Genomic DNA, 15,934 nt, shown 5'->3' on the forward strand with positions numbered 1-15,934 from the left:
CAGCATCTCCACAGAGAACATCTGTCTTCAGGACTATAAATCTGGTATTTTACCAGCTCTAAAGTTTCTCTATTGCTTACAAGTGGCAGGGATCAACAACCTACTCCCATCATTTAGGGACTAACAATGTGGAAAATTGAGTGAACTCAGTATTATTGCCACTGAAGGCTTCTCCCTGTGAAGCAGAGTTGTCTTTAAATTTTGAACAAAATTCCAAATAGGAATAACAAATTGCATGAGGAAAAAAAGCTCATATTTATGTGTTCTTAGCAGTGAATGAAAGAAAACACAGTTATCTCCTGTTATAAGTAGAATGAAGATGCACTTCCTATGTTGATCTAGCAAGTTCTGTTTTTTTTGCTTCCATACTGCTCTAAATGCAAGAGAACCAACACCATAGCACATCAAACAGGCGTTTCAAAGTTGCACCAACACAATAATTGGGTACCTGAATAAATGCAGAATTACAAGGACAGAATTCACATTTTATGTTGCAAAACAGATAATTGTACAATCAAATAGGTGCTTTGATTAAAAACATTGTATATGTAAATTTCATTTGTTGGAGTACTCATATTTTGGCATGTGCATACATAATTAGAGATTTCTAATTAAGGTTCTCTAGTGGCAGAAATAGCCTGATACAGTGGATCTCACATTTTACTTATTAGCCCCAAATTGTAGATTATTTTATTTTCAATAATCACATTGCTATCATTTTAAGTATGACTTTCCCCTTTATAGAGATCATTTAAAATCAGAATACCTTTTTAGCCTCATTTTTGAAACTTACTTATGTGAATCTCTTATAAAATATTATGACATATTATATGTTGAATCACCTTCAATTTGGATATTCATAACAAACAAAAAGTTAGAAAATTGGTAGTATATATAGAATATGTCCATCATCTCTCCATTGAGCCACTATTTTCAGGAACATGTTAGCATTTCTGGAAGTAAATCATTTTGTGGACTTAAAGTGATCTATTTACCATCAAGACAATTATGAACGGTACATTTTGAATAAAGACATTCTGATTATCAAGGTATTTTGATAAATTCCACCCTACAATCAATACATCTCATTACAAACCTCATTATCATTAAGGATGCTCCCATTGGCTCACTATGTGCAAAGCAACAGCCACCTATAACTAGCTTGTGGGTAGTTACTGCATTATGAATGAAGAGACTGAGAGGCACGTTACAGGATTCTCCTACAGTCACACAGCCACTGTTTTCCAATATCAGGACATTCAAAACTTGAAAGGACTGTGTCAGTGCCTTAAGTGTAGCACTGTGTTTGTGTGTCTTTCTTGACATAGTTAGTGACTGACAGCAATGCTAAGACAAGAAACATTCCTGTATAATGACTTCCTTTCTTTGTTCTTTCAACTGTCATAGCAAAAAATCATACTCATCAGTTGGAGAAATGAAACCTAAACTATCACCCTTGTCTCTGACTCAGCGGGTTACCTTCCACCTTCCCTATGAGGACCACATGATATCAGAAAGATGGTTAGAGAGTTCAGCACAGCAGGATGGGAGAATCTCCCTTTACATGGGCATGTTTCACCTACAGTTCAGACTTGTTCCCTGCATCTCCTGATAACGAAAGACTAAAGTAGAATTTTTGCTTATTCCAGTTCACATGATCTTGGCTCCTAACTACCCTGTCTGCTTGGTCTGCAGATGATGGTTCTCTAATTTGTTCATTCTACATCCAAATAATCTGGACCTCCTCCTCCTCACTCTTTCATTGCTTGAGGCTTTAAGGTATTCTGGCTTCCCCACTCTCCCAGAAAACCTGAGAATTTAAAGACTTCTCCCCTTAATGTCTGCTTTCTCTGTCTGCACAGATTTCCCCAAAATCAGCTATGTTCTTTTAGTAATGTTCAAGGCACTGCTCTGGGGTCACCCAGCAGGAAGGACTTTAACACCTTGCCCTCCTTACCCAGCATAATGCTCTTAAGCTGCTGGTTTCTGCTTTTCTTTTGAGCTTTTACCAAACACTCCTTTGCAAAAATCTGTTTATTCGTCCAACTCTTTTTACTAAAAAGTAAAAAGCTAAAAATGACATATTAGGCTAGAATATTTCTTGCTATATTCTTAGATCCTGCCTGGTACAAAATAAAAAGCATGTTAACTACAGGCTTCATAAATAAATAAAGACTCAAAGGATGAAAACAAGTAAATGAACACTGTGGGTTTGCTAAATATGGCACTAAATGGTTTTATTCACAGTATAATAGTATACATAAGAATTTAAAAGTATTTGCTAATGGCACTTATACTTCACAGTATACAAACCAAGCTGTATTAATTAGGGTTAGTTGTGGTATTGATGTGAAGAGACACTATGACCATGACAACTCTTATAAAGGAAAACTTTTCATTGGGGCTGGCTGCCAGTTTCTGTGCTTTAGTTCATTATTGTCGTGGATGGAAGCAAGGCTGCCTGCAGGTAGACATGGTGCTAGAAAAAGAGCTGGGAGTTCTATATCCAGATCACCAGACAGCAGTAAGTGAACTTTGGGCAACTAGGCAGGCTTGGCCTTCTGAGACCTCAAGGCCAGACACCAGTAACCTACTTTCTCCAACAAAACACACCTACTCTAGCAAGTCCATACCTCCTAATAGTGCCACTCGCTTCGAGACTATGTGACCATTTTCATTCAAACTACCACACAAGCCAAGCGAGGTAGAAATGAAAGCTATTGCTGAAAAGGTAAATTATCAGAAACTATAATGTTCTATTTTCATTATCACAGTGAAACACAATGGCTTTCTACATCATACTATATGACTGTATGTTGTTCTTGTTTTATACATGCTAGAAATATTAATTTTTATAAATTGTATAATCAAAATGCTATCATTTTATTTATTACATATGTGATAAAGCTAAGGTAATCAAAATGTAAGTTCCTTGCTCAATATTATAGAGAACCCTATAGGCTCCCATTGTAAGCTGAATACACATCATACTCACACATCACACACACACACACACACACACACTCACACACACACAAGCACATGCATGCACTTACACATGGAAGCACAGACTCACCTACAGGAGAATGAACCCCTTTTGAGCCTTTATTTTTTCTGAAATAGAGATTTGAAAATTGAATCTTATGACTCATTATTTCGGAAATCCATTTTAATTTATTGTTGCTGATATATTATTTTGAAGATATTAAAAATCACACTGGTACACATATATGTTCTGTGTGGAGACTGATCTACTTCTAGTTTCAAATGAATAAGATTCTTAATCATGTAGTAGCAAAAGCAAAAGAATAAACCTCAAATAGCAGATAGATCAATAACATCAACACATTGAGCTTGCATCATTGAGTAGGAAAGACTGAGGGAAGCCTACCTACTGAAGCAGGTGTTCTGCTAAACTGACTGAGAGATTTCCAGGCAGAACAGACAAGATTCTCCACAAAGGAACTTAGCATTTCTCACTCACACTATAGGCATTTCTTTACTGTAGAATAAATGATAATAACCTCTGTAGGAAATAGTTCTCCTTAGAGTTATTCTCCAGGGAGTAAGTTTTTTTTTAAATGTTTTTCTGTATTTGGGATTCATTTCTTTCCCCTGTAAAAGGACTAGGATCAAGCTACCCTAGGACAGGAAGTTTGGGAGGGTACTTCAAATAAACACGATTGAGACTGAGGTTGAAGAGAGAGACAAAGGTGACTGTCTCATGTTCTCAGACATTGTCCTCAATGAAAATTTACCAATATAATTTATACTACAGTATGTCATATATTTCCCTTGCTATAGGAATAAAAATTATTTGTTTTAAATCTCATAGCAATTTTTGATCAAATATGTTTAAGGATTTTCTATTAGAATACATTGTAAAATTATGATTCCTTATAAACTTGAGTTTGGGCAAGTGAATGGTTGAAGTCAACCTTCCCCTTAGTATCTGACTTACACTTGAGATGAAGATCTTATCTATTATCACAGTATATTGTTAATGTATTTTATATAGAGAGGGATTAATAAGAATAGCATGAACTTTTACTCTCAAAAGTAGTCAGTACAGACATTACATGTTATATTCATCTATTCAAAGCATATATTTACAGAAAGCCTGAAAAGGCAAGATAGAAGAAGGACATTTTAGACAAGAATGTTGTGTCCACTGAAGCCACTCTAAAAATAAAAATTAAAGAAAGACATTTTCTTCCTATACAAAGAAAGAAAAAAGTCATACAATAAAAGAGCCAAATGTTAAATGTCTTCAATACTTTTCCTTTAATTTCTAAATAAATCTGTTTATTAATAGGCTGAATGGCATAGGCTGAACAGCATGCATGTTATAGGAGTTATAAACTGTGCTTACTAGAAATGACCTAAACCAGTCTGAAAAATAAACTTGACATATTAAGTCTTTTAAGAATTAATAAGGACTTAGCAAGTCCTTGCTAGGAAAGAAACGATGTGTATTTCTTCAGCTCTGGGATCTCCCATGAGTACACAGATTGAAAGGATAATGTATTGTAGCTGAGACTGTGATCAATTTCAGCTCTGCTCCATTAGTATGGACTTTCCCGAAAATTCTTTAATGCTAATCTTTGCTGGCCATGGTGGCAATTACAGAAGAGAAACCATATTCATAGTTGTGTGGTTAAAACAAATTTCTTCCTACCTACTGACATTGGCCAGGCACAGAAATGAAATGTTCTATGGTTTTCTCTACCTGAGTTGTGTTAGACACAAGTTTCTGAAAGACTCTGATCTATGAATTTGACATAAATGGTTGCTTCTTTTCTCTTGCCTATGAAGGGAATCTGCTTTGCCGTGCTACACTCAGGGAGTAAAGAGAGTCCTTGCACTTTCTTTTGTTTCTTAACATTCCAATGGATACAATCAATGGGTCAGAAATTCAGATATCCAAAACACACATCTGAATTATTATTTTTTGGATATTTTATTTATTTGAATTTCAGATGTCATCCCCTTTCTCCATTTCTCCTCCATTTTGCTTTTATACAATTTTAATTAAATGCAAATATTAAGGTCAGTTGTAGGTTGAGGGACTAGTAATACAATAAATGCAAATAGTCAAGGAACAAGCAAGACAATCAACAGAAATAGTCAAAGAACAAGCAAGGCAATAAAATTCTGTGAACACTCCCTTGATCACAGTTTCTAAGGGCTTTTCAGGATGAAAATTTGAGTACTTTTGAATTATTTTATTCATTTTTCTTTTAAAGGTTCTAGTCAGAAAATAAACACAAGAAAGCTAGTCACAATATTGATAGAGTTTTACATACATGTTTCAACTTTTAGAAAACTGATGTTTAAATTTTTTCTAATGTTCAGTCTTCTCCCTCCCATCCTCCTAGTCCCACTCTTCCAGAAAGAACTTCTTGGTTTTTTTAACAGTTTCTTATGACTCAGAATCATTTAAAAGAATTGTAACATGTCCTTGTTCACCCTCCAGTGGGTTTGGAACAATAAGCACTCATTTTTTCAGGGCATAACATCAATCTTACTTCTGTTTTCTCTACTAAAATGTGTTGGTAGACTTTCTAGAGGGGATTCAAAATATGTTCTTAGTGTCAAAGTGCTTTAGTTCTACATGAAACATGTTAGGAGGTTAGCTGTCCCAGGAATAAATATCCACATTGTGTTTCTGGCTACTGATGCCCGTACCAGGTCTTGTCCTCTCTACCAATTGCTTACAGATAAAGACAGAAAAACTAGATGGCACTAAAGATTGCAAAAGTACATGGGAAAATGTCACTGTAACCAAGATCCATCTAAGCTAGGGATACCCAAGTCTAGGTCTTTTTCTTTCTTTTATTTTCTCACCGAAAGTGCTAGCTTTTCCTTGAGATGATCTTTCAGTTATGAAATAAAAAGGACACAAAGCTCAGAGTATCCTTTCTGATAAACACACACACACATCTATATATCTCTATATCTATATAGATGATATATATATAGATATAGATATATAGATGATATATAAATGATATATAGATGATATATAGATATATAGACATATACACAGAGACCATGGAGGTGATTAGGGTAGTGTTCTGCTACAGCCAATGTTTAGATGATTAGAGAATAAAGGACAGTATCACATCATAAGCAGGATCAAGCTGTACCTGTGTCTTTTACTTTCCATGAATTTCTGGTGCATTTACTTTAATAACATCATTGTAACTTCAATTTGAAAATGGAAATTAAAAGTGTTATCCACTTCTAAGTTAAGAAAAGTAAATGAACTCATGTATACAATATGTACAGAAAGATGAGTGCTTTAGGGGATGCCGTCTCCCTCATCCTTGCCTGCATTCACTCGAGCCAAGGCCATTCCACATCTGTACATGTAGACATTACAGTAGACAAAAGGCCTGTATGATGAAATATTTCAATTTTTAAAGAAACTGTGACCTCCCTTCACACAAAGTATGAAAATGTATGTGAAAGGTTTGACTTGTTATGTTAGTCTTCAAGGATGGTTCTACTCGTGTTCTAAGCTGCCTGTGAGACATCACATGCTTTGCACTTTTATCATTTGTCTCATTTTCTCTGTTTTATCTTACTTTGTGGGACCATGAAGGCTAATCACCCATGGGAGGTAAAAATATTTTCCTGAGGGAGATTTTGCATGAGGGTTTGGCTAAAACCTCTTACAATTTGTACAATGCATTACTGTAAGTAAATGTGTTCAACAATGGTGTTCAAACAGAGAGCAATTGTTAAAGTCATCCTTTTTATCTGTGTTGTGACATTGAATTGCTCAACCTATAAAATATATAGAAGCAGACATTACAATGTCAATTTCCTAGCTATCACAATAGAAAAATTATGAAGACTTGAAATACCACTCTTGAAAATTCTGTAATTATTGTTCATTTATGAATAAAGAGTTCTGAGGAATGTACTGACAACAATGCTTTTTTTTTATCTAGTTTTTGCAGAGCTGGGAATAAACTTGGGGTCATTCACATATGAGGCAACTGGTCTACCAGCAAACCCCTTCCTCAGCTTTGAATAACTTTAGAAACTATAGTACTAATGCAGATATATTTTGCCTTTAGTGTGTTCTTCAATTTGGATGTTTCCATTTGTCAAATAGAAAGATCATTAAAATAACTGAGTAAACACACTGAAGCATGAAAAAGCCATCATAATGACAAGTCTGAGTGGCCCTAGTTAGGCATAAAGCTCTCATTTTATTGTATAAGTTTGCAAACAGTCAACACCTGCATGTGACAAGAAATCGCAATAATGATTGCTTATAAAACAATAAACTTTAAAATGTCAAGGATTCTACATATTTATGTTCTAGAGGGTAAAATGGTCAGAAAAGTTATCATAATTCCACAAACCCTACAAGGAATACATTTTGTAAGGTAAATGGAAATGCAATGAATTTTGACTGCATGTTTAATGCATACACAAATGATGTGGACACATCAAATGATGTCCTCAGATTGTGCTGTTTAACCTGGATTTTTATTTAAATATCACCCTGAAGCATAACTTTTTCAAACCCAAGGTAAGCTGGATGAAGAATCCTGCGATAAGCTGCATCTAAATTTAAAATTCAACTAAATCTATGCCTGATCAGAAAACCTTAATCTTATACTACATGACAATGGACATTGGTCAATATGCAAATAAGAGACCCTGTGATACTCAAAAATGGCAAGTCTGTATCACACCCCTCCCCTCAAGTTTCATCGATCAAGTGCTGAAGAGGGAATAACTGTAAGATGCAAAGATTTTAAGAAACAGAGGTGGTGAATAACTTCAAGGAAGGAGTGTGTGAAGCATACAAGGAGAATGTGCATATAAAACTCCTAACTATTGTGATAGCTTGCACAAGACCTGGGCAAAAGCTCAAGACTGACCAATATTAAGAAGCTAGAGGATTGAGAGCACAAAGTCTCACTGTTAGCTGATGAAATCTTGTCATCTGATTCCTTCTGGGAGAAGTAGTCAGTTTCTTTTAATGGTGTGGCCCCTCATATAAGCCCAATAAGCAGGTGTAGTAGTCTAAAACACTCTGAATACTAAGGATTTGAAGGAGAGAAGAGCCAAACAGTTCATGATGCTGGGTGAATGGAGGATGGGTATAGTTGGTATAGCAGAGTAAATATGATCAAAATGCATTGCATAAAGTTCTGAAACAATTGATATAAAACTTATAAAACCCAACCAAACATAGATTTATTTGCTAAGTTTTTAAACTTATCTTTTAAATGACACAAAAAACATAAAGATAGAAATATTGCATATCAATTAATGATCTTGGAAAGCTAAGAAAGTGAAATAGCTTTTATGGGGGTTAGGGACAGAGGGAATGAACCTTCCTAAAATAAAATGTATAATGTTTATAAAATGTATTCAATATTCCTCACAGTCTAAATGCAAGCATGTCCTCACTAATAAATACAAGTAAAGTAATTCTTCAAATTAATAAAAAAATTAGTGCAGTCATGTGTGGAAAACATGCTAAGAACTGATTGAAAACATTTTCCTAGCCAAATTACATCATTTTACTGATATTATTTATCAAAATATTCATAAATATGTGTACATGGTAAAGGGTGATAAGAAGTGATTTTATCCCTGTCCTCTTGTTCTGAAATAGGTTGTGTCCTATTTGTTAAAATAGGAAGCTTCATTTTACAGCACTCACTCAACCTTGCCTTTCCCTGCCCAAGCCAAAGTCAGTCTAGCTTTGTTAAAGATATGATTTGTAAACAGCTCTATTATCTTCAGGCAAGATGCAGTTGTTAATACCACACAGCAACTTTCCAGAAACTCTAAGAATCAGAAAGAAGTGTAAAGCCCAACAGAATCTTGATGGGATCCTCCAAACACAGACTGTTTAGAGTGTTCACATTTCTCAGTGAGCATACTGCTAGATGGTTTTGAAAGCTGAGGCTTATATAATACAGTAGCTAGATTGTTGATATTCAAATCCATCGTCCAGAGATGAACTGCTATTTTTTTTTTGGATGGGCTACCCTCTCTCTGATGTCATTAAGTAATCTAGATTTCCTTTCATACTGACTTCTGTTGTGGTTGGGCCACACCAAGGCCCTGGTTAAAGGAGCTGAGTCTACACCGAAAGAACAAAGTCATGGGAAGTCAATAAACTCCCAAGTTTTTCACCCATGAACAAATCATGCCTACACAGCAATTTGGTTTATGTAAAGGTGTTCCTTCTGAGAGCCCAAAGGTTTCTCAAAGATGACAAGTATGTTTCTTCCTGGCAATCTAGCTTCAGATCGAGTCTGTCAATGACGTATGAGCTTTCCCCAGGAAACAACAATGAGATAATCTGTGTTAATCACACGGCAAAGTGGGAAAAATTTTAAATTGTACATTTTGTTCATATGATCAAACATATTCCACACTATACAGTCATCATAATTACAGTTACCAGAAAGGTTACCCCTCTATTGGCAACCTTAGCACTTCCTTGAAAAAATACAGCACCTGAGAACTTTGCTACAGTAATCTAAGATACCAAAATAAAGATCCACGAAACTTAGGGATGCTGCATAGTGAAATTTGTCAAAGAAATTTCAAGATTTTGAAATTTCAAGAGTTTAAAGAAAGAGGGGAAATGGCCTTAACTGGCTGTCAGAGCAAGGGCTGAATTCTCTGACCCTTCAAGAATACATAAGTCACACAAATGGAAACTGAGAACAGAAGCTAAGCACCAGGGCTCTGTTTCTGAAAAAAAAAAAAAAGTCTTTAGAAAAAAAGACACAGATATAATTCTCAAAGATAACACATACTGAGACTTGGAGGATTTGAGATTTTTAGTGTTGTTTTGATCTATTTCCAAGTTGATTTTTCTATAAGGAAATGTAAAAAGTTCATCATAAAGAAGAAAAATATAGGAAGTTTTCCAAGGTGGTCATATAAACTAAATAAATTAAAGAAATAAGTCAAAGTAAGATAAAATATATAATATCCTTTGTTCTTAATTTTATCAGTTAGAATATTTTGCCAAATACTAAAGCAATATGCTTCTTAGCTATATATGATGACACATTTTAATTTAATACAAAATGAATATCCCTGACACAAGTGTTATGGGAAGTACTGTTCTGATGCACAACAAACCACAGTCCATAACTTATAATAATGAGGCCCATTTCATGAGCATCAAATCTTAGAAACAAGGAAGAAAACAAAGTAACATGAAAATTATTTGCAAATGATATATTTGATGAGAAATTATTTTCCAAGATAACAAACAATATGAAATATTAATAAAGAAAGCAAAGACCTTAGGTAGGAAGATACAGTGCATGTAAGCAACCTTAGGAAACACTGTTTCACCCTCATCGGGGATATGCTAACTAAATCAGAAGAATTATTTGCCAAATGTAGCTGTAAGAATGTGCAACCTCCAGATGAGCCACAAGAAGAAGCTGGTGAGACAGAGAATTATGTCACCTGCCTGTATGAACTGAGACAGTGCTGTGAATTGCTCAGCACTGAGCCTTCCCAAACTAAAGCTGTCACCATTATTCTTCCTGCTCCTCAGTAGGTGACACATACCAACTTTTTAAAACCAGGGCCTTCACAAGGACAGTTTGCTTAGAGTCACATGTACATATTTTGCATTATTTTTGATACCAGGAGCAAATTAGAATGAAAGGTACTTTCTATTCATGGGGAATTTCTACTTCATCCTTGAGTGGTTTTTATTCCTCTGACTTATGTACACCATTTCAGATCTGTTTTTGTGTATGGATGTATATGCATATGTGTGTAGGAGTCATTTCTAGAACTGATTCAGTTCTCTGAACAAGTTTATGTTCCTGCTTGATAATACCTCCATGATGAAATGGCCGACATCAATTCTCTATCCGATATATAGTTTGATTTTAAACCAGAAAGGAGATTTTGATTTTCATTCTTTTGTACTTGTGTAGATCCAAAAGTTGGTCTCAGTCCACAATTTTCCTTGTGCATTTTCTTGGTATTTAATGATATGTGATTACTGTATTTCTTAAGGAAAATGAAGAGCATTCATTCCACGATCTGTGCATGACTCCAGTTTTCATTACAGTTGGCCTTTAGGTTTTTTTTTTTTATGCTAAGACTTGAGTGAATGCCACTTCCTAATAAGGGACTCAAGGGGTTCTTTTCCAGTCTCATGGCACTGTTAAAGCTTTTGAATGATCTATTAATGTTTTCTTCTATTAATATTAGACTCATTTCTAAGACATAAACTCTTTCTCTCCTAGTCTTAGCAAATGAGGGATTGGCTGTTCATAATCCTAAATAAAATTGCCTGTGTCTGAAAACAAGCTCAAATTTCCTGAAACATTCTGTAGTTAAAAAAAAAAAAATCCCATGAAAAGCCAGCTATCTTACGCACTTTACACATTACTGCAAGAAAGAGAATTTAAAGTAGCATTTTGTAAGCCTATATACTGAACAGAGAAATTCAGACATTTTGAGGACTAAAATAAGTAATATAATAAAAATGAATCAGTATAATAAAATGTTAGGATCTATTGATGATAAGCAATTTCAGTATCTTTAAGCTTCGTATCATGAAAATGATTGAATACTGTCACTGTAGAAGGATATTCCTTCAATTGTCACATTCCATTTTATTTTATTGTAGAAAAATATACATAGCATAAAATTCACCATTTTAACCCCTTTAATCCTGCAATTCTCTGCTGCTGAGTGCTTCAGCATCTCTACATCATTTGAATGGCTGAGCTTCAGTACTTTGTCCGTGTCTAGACTGAATTCTGCACTGATTGCAGAATCACCCTTCTCTCTTGTTATTGGCAACCACCACCCTGTTTCTTGTTTGTGAATTGAACTGCTCTGTAGGCCTTAGACAAATAGTATGTGTAACATATGTCCTTTCCTGTTTTCTTTATTTCACACAGCATATTGTTCTGAAAGTTTACTTATTCTATGCCATCTTAAGAACTGTATTCTTTTTAAGCTCAGTAATATTCCATTGTGTGTGTACCCAATATGTATATAACTATATAATGATATAAATAACTATATATATGGATAGAGATATGTATATGGACATAGATATAGGTATGGGTCCACACCCTTACCTATAGGTATAGATATAGATACAGATATATGGTTTACAGCTTTGACTGTTATAATTATACTAAACATATATTTGTTTCAGATACAATAGTTGTTTCATCAACATATAGTACATTTCTAAAACAGACAAAATATTTCTTAAAGGTTTTATTTAAAAGACATATTTATTTGGCCTCCCCCCATGCACACATACAGAATGCAATCAAGTCTTTTCTTTCATCTGTTTTAATCTGGGATACTTTTTCTTAAATTTCTAACAAACCAAAGATATCACGATATCTCAGGGATATATTTATTTATTCTTTGAAAATTTCATGACATTTACAATGTATCTTGATCGTATCTCCCTAACTCCCATATACTCTTTCCCGTATACTCCAGAACATTCCTTCCAACCATCACTTATTCTCCTTATGGAATAATTCTTAAACAATATGCATTTATTTGAGAAATCTTTTACACTAACCACATTCAAGTTTCTTTAGTGCTTCTTCTATGAACATTCTCGTCAGTGTACACCCTTATGTCTGTAGCAGCAGTTTGATAGTCAGTCTTAAGCCCATGGAAGTAAATAAGACAATCAAAAGACAAGAATGATGACACACCAGACCATGCCCAGTGCACTATGGGCCTTGTTCACTTTTATAGGCAAGTGCACTATTGAGAGTATAGTGTTGGATCTAATAGATCTTAGGTAAACTGGATAACACTCAGAAATTGACAGCCACCATCTACTATTTACTATGATTTAAGACTCTTAGGAGGAATAAAATTACTCTCTTTTGTATTAAGAACTAATATTTAACCCATTTGAAATGCTTCATTTTTATCTCCATGGCTCGAGCTATGATCACAATTAAAAGCAAAAAAAACAATTTAGGGGAATATTTGCATTATAAATTATTAAATATTGTATTCATAATATGTATAGAGTCCACAAACAGATGAAGAATTTATAAATAATTTAGCATACTATTTAGGAGGCTGTATGGGCTGAGAAAAGGCTTTAAAGATACTTTAGCCTTTAATAATCTTTGGTGTCAGTGACTCTTAACTTAAACAATCATTACAGTTGTAATTAAATATATTGAAGTAGAGAGATTGCCCTACATTATCCAACTGAGGCTTCTATCACGCATATCATTATCAGATGGAGGCAGGAAATCTAAGCAGAGAAGAGCTGAGGCATTGTGATGACAGGCGCAGATACTGTGACCTCAGAGTGACAAGTAGTGCATTCTCCCTCTCTCTGTTCACGTTTTGATTGTAGCCCTATGCAGGTTCTTCTGTACTTTTGACCCCCAAAATCTGTAAAACAATTAATTTCTGTTATTCTTACCTACCAATTGTGCAACAATATATTGTGCAGGCAAAGAGAATACAAACACAGACAATAATGACAAACAGTTCCATAGAGTTTATAGATTTCAGAAAATATCCTGCATATAATGATGATCTACACTCAATTAGATGTGTTTGTATGCACTGTGACCCCAGTGCTGGGAAAACCAAGACAGGAAGAACCCTGAATCTCAATGGCCAACCACCTTAATTTACTTAAATTTCAGGCCTTTCCTCCCCAAAAGAAAAGTGTATACCTGAGAATGTCCTTTAGCATCCACACATATGCACACACATGTATACACATAGCTGAATATACATGAACTCACGTACATGAATATACATGAGTACATGCACAGAAAAAAATACCAAAACCCAAATAACTTCACACAAATAAATTCTCACACCAGTTAGGCACAACTCTGAAACCTGTTAATATACCTAACGGCCCAATATTATATGAATAGTATAGATCCAGCTCCCATACTGGAGTGCTGTGGGTCTTATGTCCTGTTTCTGTCCTCTATACTATGCCGCTTCTCTGGAAGCAGTATCTGCAGAAAGATGGATTTGTGGCTAGAAATATAAACTAGGACATTGGTTACTAAGAAGAGAATAATGACAAATGCAGTAATGTTGAGTGTTTGCAAAGATATGGAGAGATTCCATGACACACAGGTGAGATTTTAGGCTGGGGTTCCATTGGACAGAGAAACAATTCTAAGATTTATCCAAATTGAGGCTGTACATTAAGTCATTCCACTAACATTCTTTGCATCAGTGTCATAATACCTAAAGGCAGGACTGTTTTTTGTTTTCTTACACTTCATTAACTACATTTTACTCACAGTGTGATTAGCACTAATTCACAGTAGTCCACGACTCTGATTTCTATTGCTCCCTGTAAAATCGGATGTTAGGATTTTCCAAGTTCTCACCCTCCCTCCACTGTTCTAACGTCCTGCCCCAAAGGCTTTAGTTCTCAGCTGGTCTAGTGAAAATCACTGCTATGGTGGCTGGCTCAGCCTAGGAGCAAATAGCAATATTGCTCAGAATGTCACAGTAGATGGAAATCAATAAGGATGAGGGAGCTAATACTGATTGCCCTCTGTAGCTTGTCTGTGCCAGATTTGTGCTGTCGCATTACACTTTGGTTTAGATCAATCTCAGAGTCATATGCAGCTAAAGCCAGGACTTCCACAGCTGAAGAAGCTAAGGCTCAAGTAAGTTAAACAAACTCAATAGGAAACACAGCAAGTGGAGGAATGATATACCTACACAGGTCTAAACTGTAGTGGAGGGACTTTGATCATTCATGTTGTTTTGCATAGTTGAAACATAAAATTAAAAGTTGGCAAAAAGTTTGGCAAATATACTTCCAAAGTTAAGTAGGGGGCATGTGGAGCATCTTTCAGATCCTAAATAAGGCCAGGAATGTGTTTTGAGCAGTTTTATAAATCAGGTGTACCTCCTCTTAGGTCAGTGTAAGTCCCACTCGATTTCTCATCTGGAATACTAAAAAGTTACGCATTCCAGTAGGTCTCCGATTGTCAACCTGGGGAAAGAGAGAATGTTGATCTTATTAGCTTATGCTAGGAACCCAAAACCTGGGAAGACTGGGCTATACAAACATCACATGTCCTTATGACTGCAATCTAGTGTTTTTCACATTGCTTCAAAAATTATACTTAATTTTCATATGTGTGAATGAATGATGTCCTCTCTGTTCCTAGAAATAGTAGTTGTTTTCTTGTCTGAAATCTTCTATGACAGTTTTAAGGAGAATAGCTCACCTTTGGAAAGCCCTAGGATATGATTTCTCAGCACAGTGTGTATTGATAATGTTTCCAAGGTACTCATTTAATTACATTGTATTTTAGAACTCTACTAAATTGTAGTCTATCCTAAGAAATATAATTTTGAAAATTTCCAATGTCAATGACAGTAAAATTGCATATTTAATTGGTAGTAAAATTTATATATGAAATGCATTTTATTATACAAGAAATGATTTTAGGCTAAAATATCTATATGTTTAATTTTGACCATTTTCTTCCCTTACTACTCTGAAAATTTTCACCTTTTTCAAGATTTCTTTGTACTTGTGTTCTTTTCTTTAACGTAAACTGTTAAATAACCCAATGTACTTGGGTCAGGGACATAGCTCAGATTGTAGAGAGCTTGCCTAGTATGCAGGATGCCTGAAGATAAACCATCAGCATCAAATAAACTAGGTGTGGTGGCACAAGCAGTAATCCCAGCAATCAGGAGTGGACACCTTTGATTACATGGGAACTTGTTTCTAAAGAACAGCTAATACACTGCTGTCTTGAAAATGATATGTTTGTCTATAATATAATTTTTTTCTTCCTAGTTAACTTTATCACATTATAATTTATATCAACTCCTTCTAATTCTTTCTTGCACAAAATATTAATATCCTATTATCAAAATATAAAATTGTACCTAAGGCTAAATA

This window comes from Grammomys surdaster, unplaced genomic scaffold (assembly GCF_004785775.1).
Source record: "Grammomys surdaster isolate TR1022 unplaced genomic scaffold, NIH_TR_1.0 125708, whole genome shotgun sequence".
Lineage (NCBI taxonomy): Eukaryota > Metazoa > Chordata > Mammalia > Rodentia > Muridae > Grammomys > Grammomys surdaster.